This window comes from Anabas testudineus, chromosome 23, assembly GCF_900324465.2.
Source record: "Anabas testudineus chromosome 23, fAnaTes1.2, whole genome shotgun sequence".
Lineage (NCBI taxonomy): Eukaryota > Metazoa > Chordata > Actinopteri > Anabantiformes > Anabantidae > Anabas > Anabas testudineus.
In genome coordinates, this window is record NC_046631.1 from 2598890 (window position 1) to 2621093 (window position 22204).

A 22204-nucleotide genomic window follows, 5' to 3' on the forward strand; every position below is an offset into this window, starting at 1 on the left:
AGTTTCATTCCATTTCTATTGTAAAAAATACCACAGGGTCAACATGAATCAATGAACCAAAGAAGTGTGCCAGTTCTGTGGCATCCCATCTGTGCCACACAGCGGGTGGCTTCTTTCTCAAGGTGTCTCCCTTGACGGGGTCCAGATTGGTAATGCCAGTCGCCAAACGATTGCGCCAAGCTTCACATGGGGCGAAAGTCTGTCGCTTTTCCCTGTGGCTGTCATTTTTTGCTTTTTTCAGGAAAACGGAAGTGAGCAGGTTGGACTGGAAACAAAAAGTGTCTGTCCGTCCCTCTGCTCGTGTTGAATTTAAAGAACGGCTACCCTTGTGGCTGTGCCTTCAGACTGTGTTCCAGTTCTAAATACTACGGTCCTTGTTTGTGCAGGTCTTTTTACAATCATTAAGTTCAGAAGAATGGTGATGTTTCACACCCAGAGAGTGAATCCTACCAGAAAATGATGGACTTATTGCAGAGCAACAAGTCTTTGATTTGCTAAGTAACATACACATCTGGTTTGATTTGTCGATCAGTGTCAGTCAGAATCTAATCAGGCAATGGAATGGAATTTCAAAGAGTAAATGATTGACACTTGTTGCAAAGCTGTGTTTGGGCTCAGAAAGCATATGTCCGCCTCAGCACTTACACATACTTATTTGAAGATACACAAGCAATCGCACAGTCACACACACCCAGAAACACAAACAAACAGACGGTAAAACAACTCTGAGAATAAGCAATGCAGGAAGGGAGGCAGCTCTGCAAAACGTAACCTAAGAGTTCAGTGGTCACAAGGACCAAAGACAAGGATCTTCATGCCCTTGGCCTGATGCGGTCCTCTGGGCCAAACCAGAACAGGCTTTCCTGCACCTCCTCTATCCTAAATGATTGCTGGGCCTCCAAAAACCAGAGAAAATAACTTAATGGGTATGCTATTTAAGTTTTTTTTTCCAGTGGCATGTGGCTGCTGCAAATTACACACACTGATTTTCCCTTTTCTCTTAACAGCAGACTCTTAATCAAAGTACACGTCTTACAATTTTCAGTTATTTTTTTGTCTTGGTAGTAGCTTTGAAAGCCTCATAATTGTGACAAGTTAACTATGTGTTTTGTCGGCTCGCCGTTGTAACAGTACTACTGAAATAACAGCAGAAAGAAAAGCTCAAAGAGCAGCCAAACAGTAGGGGGAAAGCACAGGGCCTGTCAAATTAGAGGCAACACAAAGACCCGCTTGTGGAGAAGGGAGGTGGGTCATGAACTCTAGACTCGGATGGAGACCACAGTGTAAATTCAACCCGCATAACCCCCTCCCCTTATGCTGCCTCCACCACCTTCCTAAAACACCAAGACGTCAAGAGAAACCCAAAGAAATATGCACGAGTCTTTCTTCAGGCTGTCAGCGGCCATCCGTCTCTCTTATGTGTCCTTAATAGCATCTGACCACAGCAGCCAGAGGAGGAGCAGCAGCGGTGCAGCCACAGGCTCACATCTGACCAGACTGGAAAACTCTTTATTACTTCTAACTCAATCTGTCCTTTTCTTATTTTTCTCACTCTCTAAGCAATACCTTCAGGACTATCGCTGAATACGAAGGTGTAGCCGCCAGTCCCGAGACACTCTCAAATGAAGCTGTTTGTTGGTCTTTGTAATCCCTGAACTCTGATCCAGCATGTAGTCAGTGCACGAGTGTGGAGCTAGTTTATGTGTTTGAATTCTGTGCATTCGTTATCTCATGTGTCTCCTGGACAGCTATCAGGTGGCTGTGACCCTGTTGTTGAGGCGCAGTTTAAAAATCTCATTAGTGACATTTGGACAGTTCCATTACACCACCTCCCCTCTCAGTGTTAATTACCTATAATGTTCAGTTTTAACCCCTCTCTGCTCCTTTTCATCAGTGGTGTGTATGTACTGAATGATATGTATGAGCCATGGAGGAGTTGGTTGTTTAGTGTGTGTTGCCACAGTAGTTTTTGTGCAACTTACGATGTGAAGTATTGTTGCATTGCAAAATCTCAACACACACACACACACACACACACACACACACACCTAGAGTGGAGTATTCCAGGCTTTATCTTGGCCGTTTGCAGCAGGATTCTCCTGAGAGGGCGTCTGAGGAATCAGCATGGTTAAACAAGAGGTCTGTGCTCAGCCTGCCCACACTTAGAACCATTCAGGCAGTGTTTTCCTGAAGATTTTAAAAGAGATCTATCTTCAAGCTTGAAGTTTCTGCTTAGCTTAAGTTGCAGTGAGTGTGACGACTGTCTTGGTTTTGGTTTTCCAGAAGAATTTTCCATTCAGCAGAAATTAGGTATTACATTTTAAGGGGAAGTGATGATGTTATATTTTGTTATCACTCCTTTAACAATAATTGCTTTCCAGGCTGGGAAATATTGATTTCCATCTCGCCCTCCCAAGTAAAAGCAGAAGTGGGGGCAGAGGAGAAATGATGAAGGGTTTCAATTCATTTTGGGAACATGCTGCTCTTAGAAATTTGTCATGCAATACTTCAAACTCAGAGAGGAACAGAATTGGAAAAGAACCTGTGATCTCTTCCAGTGCTGTACTTTTTCTTTTTTCTTCTTTAAGAAAATCATTTGTGAAGTTAAAGGTGCTTAGATTACACACACAGTAGCCCAAGTAGTTCCCAAAGTTTGTGCTGTAATTTTGAAACCACTTTTTCTCTCTCTCTCTTCTGCTAGTTTGTCTTCAGGTTTTCTCACATCCTACTTGTAGATTCTATAACACCCAAAACATACATACTGTACAACACCATATTTGTTTGGGGTTAGGGTTTTCCACTCCACTGGGAATGCATTTACAATATGCCAGTTTGAACTGATTGCAGGTTTTTCGTAAGTTTGTTTAATAGTAATTGCTTCTCAATCATCAGATCAAATTGTTTAACAGTAATCCACATGATTTTCTTTTCTACTGAAATAACAGCAGAAAGAAAAGCTATTCTCTTTCTTTGTCTTCTGCTATTCTTCCTTTTTTGTTGTTTGTGACAGTGACACAAGTTAACGTAAGAGATCTCAAATAAAAGAACTTCTTCTCCACTTTTATCTCTGTCACTTGACTCTGCATCCTTTACATATTGATGGATTGATTGATGGGTGTATTCAATGTGCTTTTTGACTGATGCGTTGATTTGTGAACTCTCACCCTCATTAAGATGTAGTCACGGCACAGATGAGTTAGAAGTATCTCCTTCTCAGGCCTTGTCCCACCTTTTGCTAAATTTGATAGTTAGGAAACTGTTGAAGAATGGGAAGTCAGCAGAAAAGCTCTACGAAAGCTTAGTGTAAGCTGCATCTTTTTTCTTTTTTTTTTGTGGCAAAGTTTGAGAATGTGGTTTTGGCACTGGGTGGCTAAACCACTAGAAGACCCTATCATAAGCAGTTTTCAGCATTATGTTATCATACTAGGGGGATTGGACTGTGGTTACTGCTGGAATAACCTAAATATTTACTATCAGCTTTCAGTACGTGGTGAGTGGGTACTGCTGATAGTGGGAGGTAAAGTTGGTGTGAAACGCAGCAGGAGAGGTAGTGGGTCGTGAGGGAGGATAACGAAGTGCACAGCAATGTCCAAGCAGTAATTGATTCAAATGATCTCAAACACTCCAGAACTCTATAAAAATAGAAATATACAGGAAGAGCTAAACTTGGTATCCACATGACATCTGCAGATACTACTGTACATTTGCTCTCTCTGCTGAGGTACTCGGCCATTTGCTCCTCACCCCGAGCCCATTTATAAACCCAACGATGAAATGCTTGGCATCTTGGTAAATAAAGACAAAGGAGGATTTATCCAGGCCAGTACTTCCCTCAGTTTATCAAGAGGAAGTACAGAACAGGCAGCTGACCTTTTCCTTGGCAATCCCAATCTGTAGCGCCCTGGATCTTATTTGCTTCTCTGTCTCTTTCTTTGTCTTCTGCTACCATCTATTTTCTCTCTCCTCTCTCATTTGCCTTTTTTCTTCCTATGGTAGCACCCAGAGATGTTAGCGAGGTCATTAATTCTACTTTTACTTGTGAATAAATGAGAAATCACTAGAGGAAAAAACAATGTAAAAGATATCTTATACAATGTACTCATTAGTTGTTGAACTAGCAGCTGAAGCTTATACAGTACCACTGCTCTTGTCAAAAAGGATGAAAGCAGCTGCTAAATGCCTGTAATATCAATGTAAAATGATGTTAATCTGCAGTTCTCTGGAGAGAGGGCAGAACCCCGCCCAGTCTCTGCCTCCCACTACTGACGAAGGATCATTTGCTGCCTCACACTCGTCTCTCAAGGTTAGATTCATCATTACGGCAGCCGCCCTCTTTGCAGGGGTCTGCTGTGCCTCTCCTGCCTCACCATCACAGACAGAACATTGCCATCTGTTGACGGGTGGGGAAATCACAAGTCTGGGGTCACTGCAGGTATGTTTATTCTGATGTGGACATGGCTTCTCATCTGGTGGAGATTAGGAGCAGGAAATAAGAGAACCAAACTATACTTAAAGGACCAGTTGACTCAAATTTAAGGCCCCCAAGTGCAACAATAAAATTATACAAACAATATTTGAAAATAAGACTCCTATAGTAGTATTAATGGACAGTGTTTCAGCTTTTAGCACTTTTAGTAACAGTAGCATCCACTTTAGTCTTTAGTAGTCCTTGATCCAAAATACAGGAGGAGGTGGTTTCAGAATCTGATTGATCACCCAGCATGCATCATTCTTTTCCCAGTGGAACAGGCTCATTTCTCCTCTAGTTGCTCTGATCAACTCTTTTCTATACTCTTATACAGTACTTTATTTCTTATGCAGTACTTTCTGGTTCTCTCCTCGAAAGCTTAGGAAATGTGTGTTGCATATGTTTTCAGTCAATGTGATTTATAACTCCTACTCTTCTTAGTTTAACTTCTTATGCTTCTTCTCTAAAAATCTTTGCAAGTGCCTGTGAAGAAGCGTGGCAGCCAATTCCTTTCACGTAAAACATGGGCTGTTGATATTAAAAGATTTTGGCAGGAGACAAATGTCCTAATTCCAGGCCGATAATGGGCTGCGAGCAGCTTTGGCGTGACTGCAGCCTCCTTTCCTTGGTCCCTGGTGGTTTGTCCTGGGTGCTGCTGAGGCCACACAGAGGCTGGGTGGGTGTATCAGTTTGGCCGGTGCAGAAGCGATCGGTCCGACACCTCGTTAAGGACAAGCTTCCGATCCCACACATTGTCCCCCACTGAGCTACTGCTTCAGCTCATGATCCGATTTCACTCAGCCTCCACCGCAGCGCGAACAGTACAAACATACAGAGTATTTTTCATGCCACGACAAGAGGAATAAAGCTCCAGAAAGGCTTGACTCACACGTTTTATTATTCTACTCAAGTTCTGAAAACTAGCTCTAGAGCAGTGCCAGCAGTCTTTTTATTCAGTGACCATGACCTCTTTGCTTGTCGTTTTGTGTTATGTTAACAGAATGTGGACTATAGTATGTAAAGTGCTGTATATTCACTTGGACAGAGGATTAACTTCCCTGTCTGGCGTTGACCTACACTTTTTCTGCTCTGTTCACTTCACTCCCACTGGATATGGCTTCCATCCATCCCTCTCTCTCTCTCTGTCTTTACCTACCACGCAGCACTCCCAGCTTCCATGAATTCCCTCTTTCCCTCCTCAGCACGGCCTCTCATAGTTACCTCCTCTGCCTTGAGCCCAGACAGTGGCTCTGTGTTGCCCTTGCTATGTTCAGGGTTGGTCTGGGATCACCCAAACCAACCTGGCACAGTACAGTGGGCCATCACTTAGTCAAGTTGGTGATAGACTGTACCTCTGAGCTACAGGGAAACGTGCACTTTACATCTGTCTTTCTTTCTTCTTTTATATATGGGCTGCTGTATGGCTATAAGCTGCAACATTAACAATTTGTCAAATGTATTTATTGTATTATTGTTTCTATGAAAATCACTATTTTTCAGAAATCCAGTTTAGTTCGTTAAGTTTTTTTAAGTTTTTTTGGTGTTTTCCATCTACATAAATGAGAAAATTTGGGGGATTTTATTTTCAGTGAACGGTTTAGAGTAAAATGAGTTGGATGGAAACATATTCTGTCTTCAGTCCTTCCCAACATTTCATCTCCTTGTGCTTCTCCTTACACTTTGTTCTCTGTTATCCTGTCACTCGACACACAGAACAAAATGCATGCTTGATAATGTGCTCTTCTTCCCTTTGTGCATTTATCTCTTTGTTCTTTCATTTCAGTCTACTGTGTTATTTTATTTTGGGCAACGCTGTTTCAAAGAGTGCAGGGGATTTAATATATTTGGTTATGTAAGGACTAGAGGGTTGATATGCTCTTTGATCCCAACTGTTCTAACCTTGATGCAATTAGTGCTAATGTTCTACTGTGCATTTGGCAATCTAGCATGTCGGCTGCTCATTTCTTTTCACAGACACCTCTAACCAAGTTTTGTCTTATGTTGTCCTCACAATTTCTGAGGAGTTTCTAATGACTTCATAACCAGTTGGTTGACTGAAGGAGATCCTACTTTTTCTGTGGACTAACCTGATGATGCTCTGCCCCATCTTCAGGTTGTGTATTCGGTGGAATATGAGCGATGAATTCAAAGCATGTCATATCTTCAATGTACATTGATGAAAACTTTTATAAACCCCTGTTGGAATGTACACAGATAAAGGTTATTGAGGCTTGTCAGCAGAAAGCAGTCTGACTTAATGTTTGCCCCCAGCAGTGGGGTTAAATGCAGGTCTGGAAAAAGGTCCCTCCCTCCCAAATTTATTAATTCTAATTAATTCTCCTTTTGCAAGTTAGACTGGAGGACCTTATAACTGATTATAGTGTTATCAGTTATCCCTGATCTCTCTCCTGTATCAGTGCAATTTTAAATATAGGTGCTATAGGGCACATATATTAAAAAAGAAACCAATATCAGTTGATCTCAGATGTGTTATCTTTGATTGCCAGGCTGGATGTTTCACACTACGCACACGTCTTCTGCACTGATCCACCTCCACCGTCAGGTCATTTCCTTGAATTAGTAATGGTGTTTGTTAAAAATGCTGTGCATGCAGACTGAACACTGATGAAAGATTTGCTTATTTCAGACTGATGAACACAACCTGCTCATGAGGAGGTGTGCATTTGCAAGATTTGACTATTTTCAGTGCCCCAGTGTTGCGAGGCAAGTCTGCCTGTTCCACTTTGTGTGTAAGAGGATTTCATTCACAAAAATGTCAAAAACCTGCAAGCTAAAATAATTGTTGACTAGTTTAACAATAGCCTGTAGTGACTTAAAATTACATCTGCCAGTGTTATCACATCAGCGCTGTACTGTGACAGAAATACCTGAACTCAACAGTCTGATGCTAAGAAAACATCTTTCTAAAACAAGAAAATTGGTTCATGACCAATATGTGAGGTATTCAAGAGGACAAGAAGACGTCACTGAGATCAGTCAGGTGTTGTAACAGCGAACGTAACTGGACAGAGCTCTAAATACAGACGCTGAGGCAGGAGAAAGCACATTTCTACTATTCTTCATAACTACAGAAATGTAGAAAGTGCTGTGAGGATAATATGTCAATTAAAATACATCTCAGAGAATTGACAAGCTATGATGATGATGGTGATATGGTTGACAGAATGTGAATGCATGGATTCCTTCAGATTAAGCCACTATAAAATAGAATAATATAAACAATATAAAAGACAAGCACAATGAGTATGTCTATATCCCCTGCTGCAATCCAATCACACTGTGTTTAGTTTTTTTTTTTTAAAGCACTCCTTGTTTTATTAGACCATCTGAAGAAGTGGATTGGGATAAATGACTGAGTACTTATATGATTTTCCTCTTATTTAACAAATCAAAAGTCCTTTGTCCAATTTCACTGCACTTGGTTTCTTGGCTTTTACCTCAGTATTTGCTTCCAGAAACCTTGGAGTCATTTTTGATTCCCAGTTAAACTTTTAGAAACATCTTAAGTTAGTTATTCAGTCCTGTTCTTTTCATTTAAGGAGCATTACCAAACTGTGTACCCTCTTTACGTACCAGCAGCTTGAACCAATCATCCATTGTTTTATCTTTTCACATCTGGACTATTGTAATGCATTGTATTTCTGTTTAAGCCAATTTGTCCCACTTTTTGCAGCAGGTCTACTCTCATATCACCCTGTGCTGAGCTGCTGATCCCTTACTGTGTTAAAAACCTCTCAGGCATTTCTATTGACGCTTCATTGCCTTGATTCGTTTATAGCCCTAGTTTGTGCTGTACACGTAAAGATGTGCTGAACTGTAGTTGTGTGCTTCATTTTTCCAGTGAGTTGTCATCTTGTAGGCATTGATAACCGCTAAATCACTGATAAACCTAAATCAGCTTCTGAAAAATTGCACCTGTTGTAAAGATGTGTCCTTTCTATGAAGGAGCAAATGTCCAAGTAAGCTTCTTTCATGAAGTAGCAGCTTATATGTCGATTTAATACTTGACAGTTTAAATGATTTTCATTAAAACTAAATTTGTATAGCTGCTTGTAATATTTGAATGATGGTGAAAATGTGCACCTCTGCAAAATATTAAACACAACCGAAGGACCTTGGTCGTTTAAACATGTCTCCAGCACAGCCAAGAGCAGGGGGCTTCGGTCCCCCTAGTATTGTACCAGCCATTCAGCTCTCATGGTAGAAGAGGATTAGGCATTCTTGGTTAGAAACTAGCTTGGGCCTGAAGAAATGGGCTCGAACATTCGTATAATGTGATTTATTCAGCATGCCAATTGTTTGGCTTTTTTGTTCTCTCTGGTCATGCTTTCTGCAGTGAGTTGTCAAACATTCATGACTGTAACATGTAATTACACAGTATGCAATTTAGGATAATCTGTGATTGGATTTCCTTTCCTGTCGGTTCTATACAGTTTAGGCAGTGCAGTGGTACGTTTGAACTGTATTAGCCTTGGGTCGCTTTTCACCACCTGTGATATAGGCCATGTTGTGCAGACAGTGCTTGCCCAACTCTGGACAAGAACAATGAGTGTTAATTGACTCCTGTTAGATGCAAATCACTTCCAATTGCATAAAAGCACACAGATGAAAAGTGTTCTGCTACAGGCATCAGTCATAATTTGCATGTAAGCTCATGTTGGAAGAACTGAGCATTCCCTTAGTGTCCATAAGTGGGTGACCACAATTTACCACTCATTCTCCATGGCGGCAGGCTGCAGTGCCAAGGGAAAATGGAGAACTTCTTAATCTGAAAATAACCAAGTACATGACCCGAAGGAGTAAAAACTGAACCACGTAGTCCACAGGATCAAAATAACCATAAAATCAAGGTCAACAGTGAGCTACTTTCTGAAACCTGTTTGCACTTAGCATGTTGCATACTCCTTCCAGGGAGGTAGTAGCATAATGCTTTAAGTACTATCTATGCATCTCAGTTCATTTGTTTTTTTTCCACTGCATTTTTTTCACCTGAATGCCTTGTTCTCAGTGGGAACACATGTCCAACCCTTGGGGTGTTTTCCTGTCCACACAAGTTACCCTGCATGCCACTATTGGATGGTGTCAACAAAACCCCAAAGGCAAACACAACTCCCTCTGTTTTCCATCATTCTGTCCTTCATTGCCCCTGTAAGCCTCCCTCCACCCTATATAAACCCCTCAGCCTTCAATCCTCACCTACATCTATCTTGCAATTTATGATCACATCTCCATTCAATGTAAACATTCAGGTGTGTGAAAGACTCTTTGTTCACTCTCTATGGAGCCATTGTCCCTCATCAAATGCACTCTGTTCACTTTCACCCAGCTCCTTGTTCGATCTGTATTCCCATCTTATAGCTGCTCAGAGGAAGGAGGACCTGCAATTCACCTCTCACAAATCTCTGCAAATCTTCTGCTCATTTTACCACCAGATGGTTTGGCTTTCAGTCTGTAATACTCCTCTCCATCCTTGCACACTGAATCTTCACGCATGCAGCTCAGAAAGAAAATCCTGCCTTGACATTTGCCTCAATGTCTGAGTTCACCTATCAATTACACTGTTGTAAATCCAATCGGCGCTGAACTGTGCCAGACATGGGCGCTGTTAATCAAAGAATCTTTTAACAGAGGTCTAACTTCTGTTTTTTTTTTTTTTTTTGCGTAATTGCTATCTTTTGGGAATTGTGAGGCAAGGTCAATCTGCCAAATTGCTAAACACATGTATTAGACGAGCAAAGCATAGCATTATGGGGGTGGCACAGCTGTCATGATGACACTTTTATTTGCATTCAGGTGAATAACAAGGAAATGAATGGTGTATTTTACAAGTTGTTTGTGTTTCATTTTTTTAAAGTGCCCTCTGTAAAATACTGCTGCTTCAAGGTGTGTGTAGGTATGTGTGCGTATGTATTGCTGCCCCCTTGTAATGCATGTGTGTACCTTTTGGAATGAGGTTGTGGGGGACTGACATGCCACCAGTGTGCTGATTTTTATCAGCAACATGTAGAAATGAGACACGGTGCTGTGCTCAGTATGAGATAACACAGGAGCAACAACACAAACACAACATCCATGTCCTCCCCTTGCTGAAGTCCATGAGCACTGATCCCAATATCATCTGATCAGAATGAACGCAGTGAAAAGTAATGAAGAGCTAGATTATTCAATCAAAATCAAATCATCAGCAAGTCATCAGCATTCACTGCTTGGACTTCCAGCTGGTTAATTGGATTGGATGCATGACAAAAGCAAAGTAATGAATGGGAGACACAACAAAAAAATCTAAATAGGTAGGAAATTAAAAGGAAGATTGTGGTTTATTATTATCTACCTTCACCCAGACTTGCTCTGCACACTAATATTGTCAGGTTAGACGGGAGGATTTTGACACTGGAATGCAAGGCTCACATCCTGAGTACTTTCTGTTGTTATGTTCAGGCAGCAAAGCACTTTGATGAAATGTAGGAAAAGATGTGGAATAAATGGTGTTTCCCCACCAGTAGAAATCTGAGGATTTGGAGAATTTATGGCAAGGAGCATAAAAGTAAAGCAATAATCCAGCAGTGAAGTAGTAAACTGATCATGCCTGATAAAAGTAAAACTGCTACATCTATAGAAACTTACAATGATGTAATATTCTACATTCTCACTGGTCAATTTATTAGGTACGCCTGTAATCCATTAATTTTACTTTTACAAGGTTATAATTTCTGTTTTTGTTGCAGCCGTCAGAAAGGTGATAATTCTCCTCTATATCTAGAGGTATTTACGTATTAAGAGGTGTTTCTAATGTTGTGACCACACATAATTGGGACAAAAAGAACAAAATAGACAACGTTTATACTCGTTAATAAAGTTTACAGTCAGACTCAGAGTATGTTCCTCATATCTTCTACTATCTTTGCCTTAAGCTTTAGGGTGCAGCATTAATTCTGTTTTGACACTTCCTCTTCACCTGCCTCAAGTTAATTTTCCTGGTCATTCCTCACCATCGAACAAGTCTCCCTCTAGACCTCTGGCTGCTACTTTTTCTCATTTCTTTTTTTTCCTCACTGCTATCTGGCTATGGAAAAGGAAGCTGAGGTGGAACGGGCCATCCACCTAGAACCTGTTATTTAGTGGGACAGAGCTCCCTATAAGTACTATAATCTTTGTATAGTACTTTGTGTTTGTGCTGATGTTGTTGTGTTGTTGTTTTTCCAATAATAGAACATTAGATTTTTTCTAACTTTATTTAAGTTTTAATTGTCTAATTGTCACATTATCCAGCAGCTAAATAACAATGACAGTTGTAAAACATGACGTATAACAAATGACTTACAGTAGCTTGAGTGTGTGTGGCTACAGTGGGGATTAAACCCTGAACTCTGGCAACAGCAATGTCACAACCCTCTCAGTGAGCCACAGGACCAGACTATAGAGCAGTTCACGGATCACTGTAATAATTCTGGTTATTTTGTCAGGTAGGGAACCTTATCTCTAACAGGCACACACTGACAGTCTGACCTCAAGCATCATGCAACCACAAGAGGGTGGTGTAGAGAGGTGCACTGGTCACTGGCCACTTCCACTGGCAGCATACACACTCTGGTTGGGTCTGAAATCATTCCCTATTGACTATGTAGTGCACTACATATGGTTTTTTTGCCATTTTCTAGTGGTATCTGAATGTTGAGTGTGTAAACCTGTCCACTGTTTAGTGCAGCAAAGCTTCCACAGTGGAGTGAAAAAGCGTACTGTACTTGGCATGTCCCACAATGCACTGTTGCATGCTTCAAACTGAGATGATGCAACAAAGTGAAGTGTAGTGTCAGAATTCCGATTCAGTGCTCACTACGGAGTGTACATTATGCAGGAAGTAGTGAATGAGTAAACAGGGAGTGATTTTGGGTACAGCCTCTGTGTGTAAGTGTTTGACGCTGTGTGAGATGCCGTGATTTCAGTTTACGATCTCCCTCTAAACTGTTACAGGAGCAGCCGTATGTACTGTGTCTCCTCTCATGGATGGATTCTCAGTAGATGGTAAATGAAGTTACTGTTTATCTGTAGCCATCAAATAACCTGCACATAGTACGTCAGAAGCACAGTTTAAAGAAGCTTTGTGAAACAGGCCATCAGAGAGAGATTTTGTTTTTCAAGAGAATGTTTTTGCCCTTTGTGTGGTATGCATCTTAGAACAAAATTCTTCACAAGATATCTCCAACATTCAATGAAAAAAATATGGAAACAAATATGAGTCAAGAGCTAGATGAGTTGCAGACCTCTTCCATTTGGTGCACATATGACAAAAGTCACAGCTGTGTTTCTGGAGCAGCATTCCAAAGAAGAGACAGTAAATAGAGTTAGTGGCAGATAGGCTTAAGAAACAATAGTAAAGTTAAGATCACTCTTTGGTTTAGTTCCACGGTGAGAAGTTGATCAAATTCAACAGATAAAAGTGAATATAAGATATTAATCTGCTCATTGTGAATAAAGAGTAATGCATAGTGATTGGTGATGATTTTCTAAAAGGATGAGAGTTTGTAAAATCTTGTTTCTGAGTCTAAACTGTGTCGCAGCATGTCTTATATCAGTTTATCATGTGACCAAATCATCACAAATCAAGTCTTTTATTTTTTTCTTTCTGACGCCTCAAACTTAACTCTAACCCTAACACTGCAAAAAATCTCCACTAATGGGAGGTGAAACCAGTCATACCTAATTTGTGAACTTCTCACGTTTCAACTAAAACATATATATATATATGTGTGTGTGTGTGTGTGTGTGTGTGTGTGTGTGTGTGTGTGTAAAGGAAATGCTGTTACAGTAGCTTACAGTTGCTTAATTTCCCCTCCATTTTCTACTTGGCGGAACATTATGACTTTGATGCCTTGACTTAAATAACAGCACTGAATACAACTGTCAAAGTAACTCCTCATAGTGATTTGCAGCCTTCCTGGTTGATTTCCTTAAAGTTAACCTTAAGACAAAGATGATTCAGGTTAGGAATTGACGTCGAGTGGTTAGTGTCAGGGGAAGCCATTGGTCAAGGTGATAAGACCCAGAAACAGAGTGGAGCAGCTGGTCTGCAGGCAGGTGACTCTCAGCAGCTGTGCTTGTGTTTCTCTCTTGGCCTCTCTCTCTTGTGCTGTACGCAGACTTTGTACCCCCTTGCAGTTTCTCATCCCCTATCGACTTTGAATAGGAATCAGTATTTTTCACAGCAGCTTTTTCTTGCACCATTGCAAAGAGCGAAAGAGAAAGTGCTTATATGAAAGTGGGACAGGCTCTCCTGGTTTTAATGAAGCCCAGACTGCAGGGTCCAAACACAGCTCAGAACACATTATTCTTCCACCTCTCTGACCAGTCGCTGGGTGATTCTCAGCTCCAGATGGGACCTGTTCAAAGGGAATTGACTGTCAGTAAACACACATTAGGATCTTGATGCCAACTTATTACATAATGCCAGAGACCTCAGGGCAGCTGCAGGGTGGCTGGGGGGGCTTTATCTTTCCCCCTTCACCCGACCAGGCTGACAGCCATTGTTACGCTGGAAGCGTGTGGCAATCTGACTCTGGCTCACTTACAGCAGACTCAACGCAAACAACGGGTACAGCCCTGAATGTTAAACAGTCTGGTGTTTGGTGTGTGTGTGTGTGTGTGTGTGAGAGAGAGAGAGAGAGATACAAAGAAAGTCAGGGAAAAGAGGTGTTGTATGTGTTTACTGGTAAATTTGTTTTCCATTTTCTCTGTGAATACTCTGTGTTTATTATCTGCCTGTCTGAATACAAACGCTGTCAAATTCTTGCTTATTTTGTAAGGTATCTGTTACTGTGTATACACGTCTGTGTGTTACCAGTGTGTTTGCAGCCCCTAGACCAATACCTTGATGCTTTGAGTTGTTTTTCTTTGAGACTGAGGCAGCTTAGGTCAACAGTCAGTTGCCCTAAGCCATGCTGTCTCCACATCATTTATGCACACATACCCTGTTCTGTAGCAGCAACAAGCAGTTGTTTGGATGTTAAAAATGAAATATTACACAGCAGAGTAAACTAAAAAATAGAAACTGAAAATTGTGAATAATTATTACAGAACACGATCCAAAAAAAAAAAGGCCATACTGTAGCATGCATGTGTTTTAAATCAGTGATCATCCACCTGCAGCAGTGTGTTTGCTCTACTCTCATTCATCAAACAGCCCTGTTCAGACAGCTGATCCCGTTAATCTGCCAGTTTTCTCTCTGAGCTCAGGAGCAAAGAGCAGAATCACAGGCTGTGCTGGTCTCTAAGTAATGTTACTGGCTAATGATGGTGCCACAGCAAATGTCAGAGGACATGACAACAGTGAGCATCTTTGTGTCAACAGGCTTAGCACCGAGGATGTGAAATGACAGTTCACAGTGAAGTGCATCACTTACAAGGATCCTCTTACCCTGCAACTGTCCTTTCCTTCACATAACAGGGAGCATGCTGGCAGTTCTAAGTGAACTTGATGGGATTCTTTGAAAAGAGTAACCCGAGAAAAAACCCGAGAACTGAGAATAAGGCCGACAGGCGTGACATGGGTAAACTAGTGAGAGCAAGCTCATCTTGACCAGACCACTAGATTTGTTATGTCAGCCTTCGTGGTACAAAAAGCCGATGCACTGTAAACTGATGGGCATTCTCATTGTTGCCACTAGGGCAGGTACTGTTCAGTAAAAGCTTTGATGATGCTGATGTTAGTGTTGAGTGTGAACCAAAACAGTGTGATGGGCCATAAAATCAAAATGAGCTAAAAGGGAACTGCCAAGGTTGGCGATCATTCTCCTTTCCTTATTTTTATGAGCATTCCTAAGTAGAACCTTCAAGAGGCTTGGGAAGACTTCTGTAGCCATCACTAGACAGATGACATACAATTCTAAGGAGAGAGAGAGGATGACAAAGGTGTCCAGTCAGATCTGAACTGAGGATGTTATGTTGGCCTCTAAACCTCTAAACCATGTAGGTGTCCAGTGTGTTTTGATTGTAAAATTGAAGGCATTGATTAAAGCATCATAAATGTTTCAGATTAAAACCATTTATTATTACACATAAATAAGAAAATGTAATGAAAGAATTATAATATAATAATATTATATAATAATTCCCCGCCCTTTCTGTTAAGAACTTCTTAATGTCTTACATTTTTCTAATTACAACATCTGGCTTTGCTGCCAAATAAACCTGTGCTCATTCCTTTAATGATGAGGTGGGGAAGGTTCTTTATTTCTTGCACTATTTAACATAACTTTGTATACTGTGGCTCCCTGAGGCATGCAGGTAGACAGGCAGCGACACGTTTTAAAAATAGGGCAGTTGCACAGCTTAACACAAAAGTTAAGTAACCAGAGTTGAACATAATTCCCAGGCTTGTAAAAATTTATAGCACTTCAATTAAGGGATTTTAAAAATGACTTGAAAAAGCCTCAGGGTGCAATAAAAACAAGAAAATCCAGAAAAAATTTGTTTGATTCATTTCTCAGAAGAGAGTTCTTTTTCTCTGGTCAGCCTTTTCTCCCGCTGTTGCACAACCAGCCCAACAGGAATGACTCTGGTCAGTGTTATGTTGACGTTTTCACGGCCCTTAATTAAGACTGGGTCCAAAAAGCAGATTAGCAAAGCAGCCCAGTGACCTACAGCCACAAAATGAGCAAGTAACAAACCACGGATAACAACTGCAAGGCCTCTCCTCTCAGAAGTGCTGACAAAAGAAGACGAGGAAGCCAGAGGGGAAGCAGGCCTATGTAAATTGACCTTCACAGGACAGAGGCTCCTCGACGTATGTCAGGCTGCCAACAGAGAACTGTAAACGTTTAGGCTCCTGCATGGTTTTTCCATCTTTGTGCGTTGTTGAGAAGCCCTGAAGTGTTTAGGTGTACGTATTTTTAAGTATTTTTAAGGAAATGAGTGTGTGTGATTTTTGGCATAAAAGAAGGCCAGATGGTCAGTTTCAGTGTCCTCTTTCCCTTAAACCTCCCATTAAACATCACCATGAAAGCAACAAGCAACTGTAGGTGCTAAAACATGTGGGCAGTGTGCCTGGCAGCTGAGTGACAAATACAGACCATAGGAGCTAAAGGAAGAGTAAGAATTGAGAATGATGAGTAAGATTCAGAATGACTCAAAAGCAAAACAGCTTGATGTTTGCCTGTCTTCCATAACCTAACTGTGGTGTAGATGTGTAAATGTCAACAGGACTGCTTGTTCCCATCACTGGTGTCAATCTATGAAACACTAAAGTACAGTCACAAAAATAGTGCAAGTATAATGACTGAAGTGAAGAAGTGATCCCCAGCATGTGACTTTGACCCTCTGAAGGTAGAAATCCTCCTGGCCAGCACACTCACATGCCGGTACTCCCTGCAAGTATCACTGCATCAATAATGTACTTGTTCTTCCTTTTTCCTGCTGCACAGCCCAGCAAGATGAATGTTTGTCCTGGGACTCAGCAGGTACTGACGGTAGCTACTGAATTATTGAACTTGTTTACTGGAGTTATTAGAAAAAAAAGATAGGAGGATGCGGAGGGTGGTAATCTGCCTCTCAGGTAGACAGATGCAGTTTTCAGAAATTCTGCTTGTATAGTGTAGATTCTGAAAATGAGAATGTATTTTAGAATAGCAGTCATTGCTCCTTTGCAATTATTATTTATAGCATGGAGCTTTACATTTGTCTAGCATTCAAGAAAAATCCACTCCCTGACCTTGTTAATGAAAATGAACCTCCTATGAGATACTGATTTATATACAGACATAGCATGGCTCTCTGGCTGAGGGTGTTTTGACAGTTGTGGTCAAGAGCTCTGTTCATGCCCCTAGATAAAGTCTCCACTGCATCACTGGGAGATTAAATAGTCTGTGGTTCTCCAGGTTTTGGTTGGGCCACTCAAGGACAGGTAGAGACTTGAAGCCACTTGTCCTGAAGCCACTTTAATACTAGCTTGCTAACCTTCTACAGTATGCACAGGTGTGTGTGCCGTCCTAATGGATAGTCTATGTGATCCAGTGGTAGGTCCTTTAGTCCCTCATGCAAAATATACCCCAATAAAGACAGATCAGATTTTGTCAAATGCGTGTTAGCCAATGACACAGTAGCCATGAATTATGTGAAGGATATTTGCATATAATAGGACAGCATTGTTAATAAACATTAGTTATTTACTATTGTGTTAGGTTAGCTGCTTATTTGCTGACTATCCCCGAACCCAAGTTCTTTGTACACTGTAACATCGTAAGCTTTACCACATATGACAGTGACCCGCACATCATGATCAGGACCCAAACATTCACTTACTACTACTGTTTTTGTTTTCATGACTTATATGAATACTTTAATCATTTATTGCAGTTCTTCTTAAGTACCTTTAACAGCTACGTAAGTATTTATTCCTTGTGTACTTGATGCACATCTTTATTTTGTCTCATTTGTAGAGTAGCACACATACAGTGGTACTTACATTTTACTCACAAGCAACTGATCACTGATCATTTATGATGCATAGAGAAGGAAATCATTCTTGAGTGTTATCAATAATTGGTGTGGAAGGTTTTCCTACAGTCCTTCCAAGTTTCTGTGCCAGAAAGCGACACCAGCAGCTCAGCCTAGTGCAGCATTAGCATGTCATTTAGGGAGGGAATGAACTGTGGTATCCCATTTTAAGCAGGGATGAAGAATGAAGAGCTGCTCCCGCTCGGGGATAGGATTTGCTGCTGCAGGCCTCTTGTTTCAGAATGCCGGGATTGAGCTCCACTTTCCAGCTCTCGGCTGCGCCTGCTACACTGCCAAACCAAGACCTTTCCCATCGTGCCCTGCCTTAACAAGAAGAGATGTTTGGGGGTGGTAGTTTTCCCATTGAGGCTGTGAGTTGCTTTCAACTGCCAAACGTGATTGTTCGGCAAATTACTAAAGCCTAATGTTTATATGACACAGCAAATTCTTTGGTTGCTCATAATTTGGAGAACTTTCTTGTTTCGGTTTGTATTTTATACACTACTTAAAAAACACCAAACACTTTGGTCACACATTAGTTCCAATTTTTATTATTCCCATGAAGCCCAATTAGACATGCTTTTATACTGTTTTTGTTCTCGTGTGCATACTACTTAGAAGAAAACATCACATGCAGTTCTAACTGTTGAAGAAAAGACTGAAAAGACCGTTGAGAATGGCTGAACAGTGATTATTGTCATGGGTACTTTGCATTACACTGCCAAACTCCTACAATACATTTATGCTCAGAACTGAGGCAATAATATGCATATCTACTGCACTGTATGCCATGTATTGAATGGTATTAAGTGCATTGTAAGCAAGAGTTAATCTTCTCCTGTTGCCTGGTCAAGATCTCTACACAAGTGTTTTTGGCCATGATGGTTAATTCGAACTACGTCCACGGGTGGTGCTCTAACCTTTAACCACCAAGTGTAAGGCCTCAAAACAGCATGTAGCAGTTTCATCGCCCCAGCCTTTACATAGCAGAATATAGACAACTGAACAATGCAGGTACATATTGTGCGAGCAGATGACTGCTGACAGAGAAAAATGCAGATTGACCATGTGTTTCCTGTGAATGTCTTCATTGAGACGTGATAGATGGAACTCGCCTGTTTCCCAGGCACGATTCTGCACATGGTGCTTTCATGGGGTTCCAATCAGAAGCTCTGAACTACGGTGCTGACCTGACGTCTCCAGCCCACAGCTGGTAAGCTTCCACAATAGTTTAGCTTTGAAGCATTAAAGATTTGATACTATGTCAAAATAAAAAAGTCACCTAGCATTGTCACAACAGATGTTTGTTAGTTACTGCACTTGGACAGTTTGTAGTAGCATGGTTTTGCAGTAAGTTGTTTTTGTCCTCATGACATCTATTTAAAGATACAGCTGTATGACTCTTCTTGTCTTTTTAGTTATTTGACCCTGTTTTCTTTAGTTTTCCAGGAACCAAACCTTCAAACAGCCTATTCCAGTTTTTCTTGTCCACAACCTAACCACTGAACACTTTTATAAAGAAACTGCCTTTTGTGATGGTATTGATCTGTCAGCTGCACCCTTACAGCATGTACAGTGTCATGTTACAGCCTTCAAACTGTTCTGAAGCCCAGACCCTCTAAGAAAATAACTTATGTGCTTTACTTCTTTGGACTGGCTCATCCCTTGATATCTGTATGACATGTTGAAGATTTCAAATGCCAAGTCTTTGTCTATTTTGCATGTTTTCCTCCTTCCCAGAACTGCAGATTGGGCAGATATAATGATGGTGTCCAGTTGCCTTAGTTGGAAGAGTCACGAGTTCTAGGTTCCCCTGGATTAGCTCCGTTGATACAGGAGTTGTCCTCTAGTTGCCTCGGCAGACCACTGACTTCTCATATGATCATGTTTCTGTACAGCCAGTAGATTTTTTTTACCAAGATTATTATTCTAATTTTTCTTCTTGTTTTCTATCTGATCACCGAGTGTGGTCATTTTATTGTTAATATAAAAGGTTTTGGATAGTTCTTTGAGGCTGGCTTGGTGCTCTCTTGTCAAAGCCACAGCAGATGTGCTGCTTTTGTTTCTTATTACCAATTGGCAGCTGCCCGGCGCTCAGAGCTGCCTGAATGTTTCAGATTCACCATGTGTGAGTGAAATCTCACCCCATTAATTAAGTAAATAGTGAGAATTTTGTTCCTCATGTTAACAAGGAATAGGTTAATTAAGTCTTTGTGTGTGTGCACCAGCGAAGGCACACAAAGCAAAAGACACAGGAATCACATGAAAACAAAATGTTCATGCTGACATAGACAGTCTGTCATTCACTCAAATTCCTGCCGTGTGTGAAGCTCAGACTGTGGTTTTCTGTGCTGGGATCAGACCTTGTTGCTTGTTTGTCCCACAAAGTCACCAGAGCCACTTAAAAACTCATTCCCTCCTGTGGATGTCTGCTTTACCTCAAAGGAAAACAGCAACACACAACAGCTACGGACCACACATGCTTGTGTATGAGGCTGTTGATGTCTGTCTGTTTTATCAAAGGTTAGAAGTAAACCACTAGGACTGGCTAAGATGAAAGGGTAAGACTGTCTCTTTTTTGGGTTTAGATTTTTTGCTTTTAAAGTAGGATGGTAGCCACTGTGTTACATACCTGAACCCCCTTCTGCAATCAACATCCTGTCTGAGAAGTGCCTTTGACATGTTCACATAAAGTGACTCTGCCCTTTATTCATATTACTCCGAGAAGTGAAGATATTACATGACGGTCAGAAAATGCCCTTTGTTTTTAGCATGAAATTGATCAAAATAATATAAGAATATTTACGCTTTTCCCCAGAAACTGACAGTGGCTCTTACTAAGGAAGATGGTTTAGTTTTATACACTTTATATATATATACATATCTATTTACATCTAGTCGGTCGGAGGTTAAGATTAGCTAGGTTAAGATGCCTCCATTGGGAACATTCCCACCACCTGTAGGTTCTGAATGTGAACCTTTGAACCTGAAGCACAGTTTGTTTCCCACTCTTATTACATTTCAATCACAGACAATGCAGTTTCACAATTGTATGTACATTCCAACTGAATTTCTCAGTGCATTTTTTTTGTTTTATTTCCGCAATGCGACAAGAAGACAGACCTGTTTGTCAAGATGTTACCTTCACAATCAGGCAGGATTTACTGTCAAAGCAATACGGTTGGCAGTGAAACAATGTAGTAGTGTTTCTCAACTTCTGTTTTGACACATCTCTAGCTGAGTTGCCTACAGCTGTTGTGTTTTGCGGTTTCTTAGGTTGGTGCACACATCTTCTTTTGTGTGTATTTTGATGTTAGATTTCTAGTATGCTTCCTTCATCTCAGGCCAACACACACCTACAGTAGAGAACAAAGTGTACAGTGTCAGTCATTTTCAGAGGATCACTTGTTGTCCCCTGGTTGGACTTCATGACCTTCTTCCCAGCCTCCCTTTCCCTATCGTGTCATAAACCAGACATCTGGTTGCCAAAATGCCAGGCAGCATTTCTACCCAGTAATGCCCACTTATTCTCTTTTTTTAAACACACATATGAAAGAGCTTGTGTTTACTAGAGATTTTATTTTTGGCTCCGACTTCCCTGCCTGATACTCAGGGAAAGTTAGGATAAATTATTCAGGCAGCGTGGGGAGTCGTTACCCAAAATCTATTCTGGGAGTGTGTTGTGCTCAGCAACCACTTAAGGAGATGAAAGAAATAGGAGTTTCTTTTTTTTTTTTTTTTTTTTTGTATTTTTGTAACTTCTATGTATTCAGGGAATGTTGGTCAAGTATGTATAAATCAGGCTGTGCACTTAATCTATTTCACAGCTACAGTGAGCTGCCCTGGACAATTGCACAGTTTTACTGGTCTAACTGGCAATATGCCTGTTTATCTAACCTTCAGGTTTTCCCTGGTCCCAGAGGTATATTGCTGAATGAATATTCTATTATGAATGAAAGGCCTGGCTGAATTTGAAACCCAGAAATATTTTTCTTTCGAGATATTCTTGTATCACTAGAGGTCATATTTCTTTCCCTTCCATCTTTCTCCCCCTTTTTTTCTGCTCCGTCCTTGTCGCCTATAATTTTTTCTCTTTGCTTTCAGTACAGCACTGTCTTTGAGTCCTTTTCATCAGGTTCAAAGACAGAGGGAGGATTTACTGTTGGATCAAGTTAGGACATTTGGAACCCCTGTGTTTTTCCACAAATCCCTAATTTTCCATCCGTG

General features: G+C 40.9%; 1 protein-coding gene across 1 annotated transcript in view; it reads left to right on the forward strand.

Moving 5' to 3' along the window:
- Positions 1-22204, forward strand: part of nav3 (neuron navigator 3) — a 247766-nt gene that overhangs the window by 35564 nt on the left and 189998 nt on the right. The gene's annotated exons all lie outside the window — the stretch shown is intronic.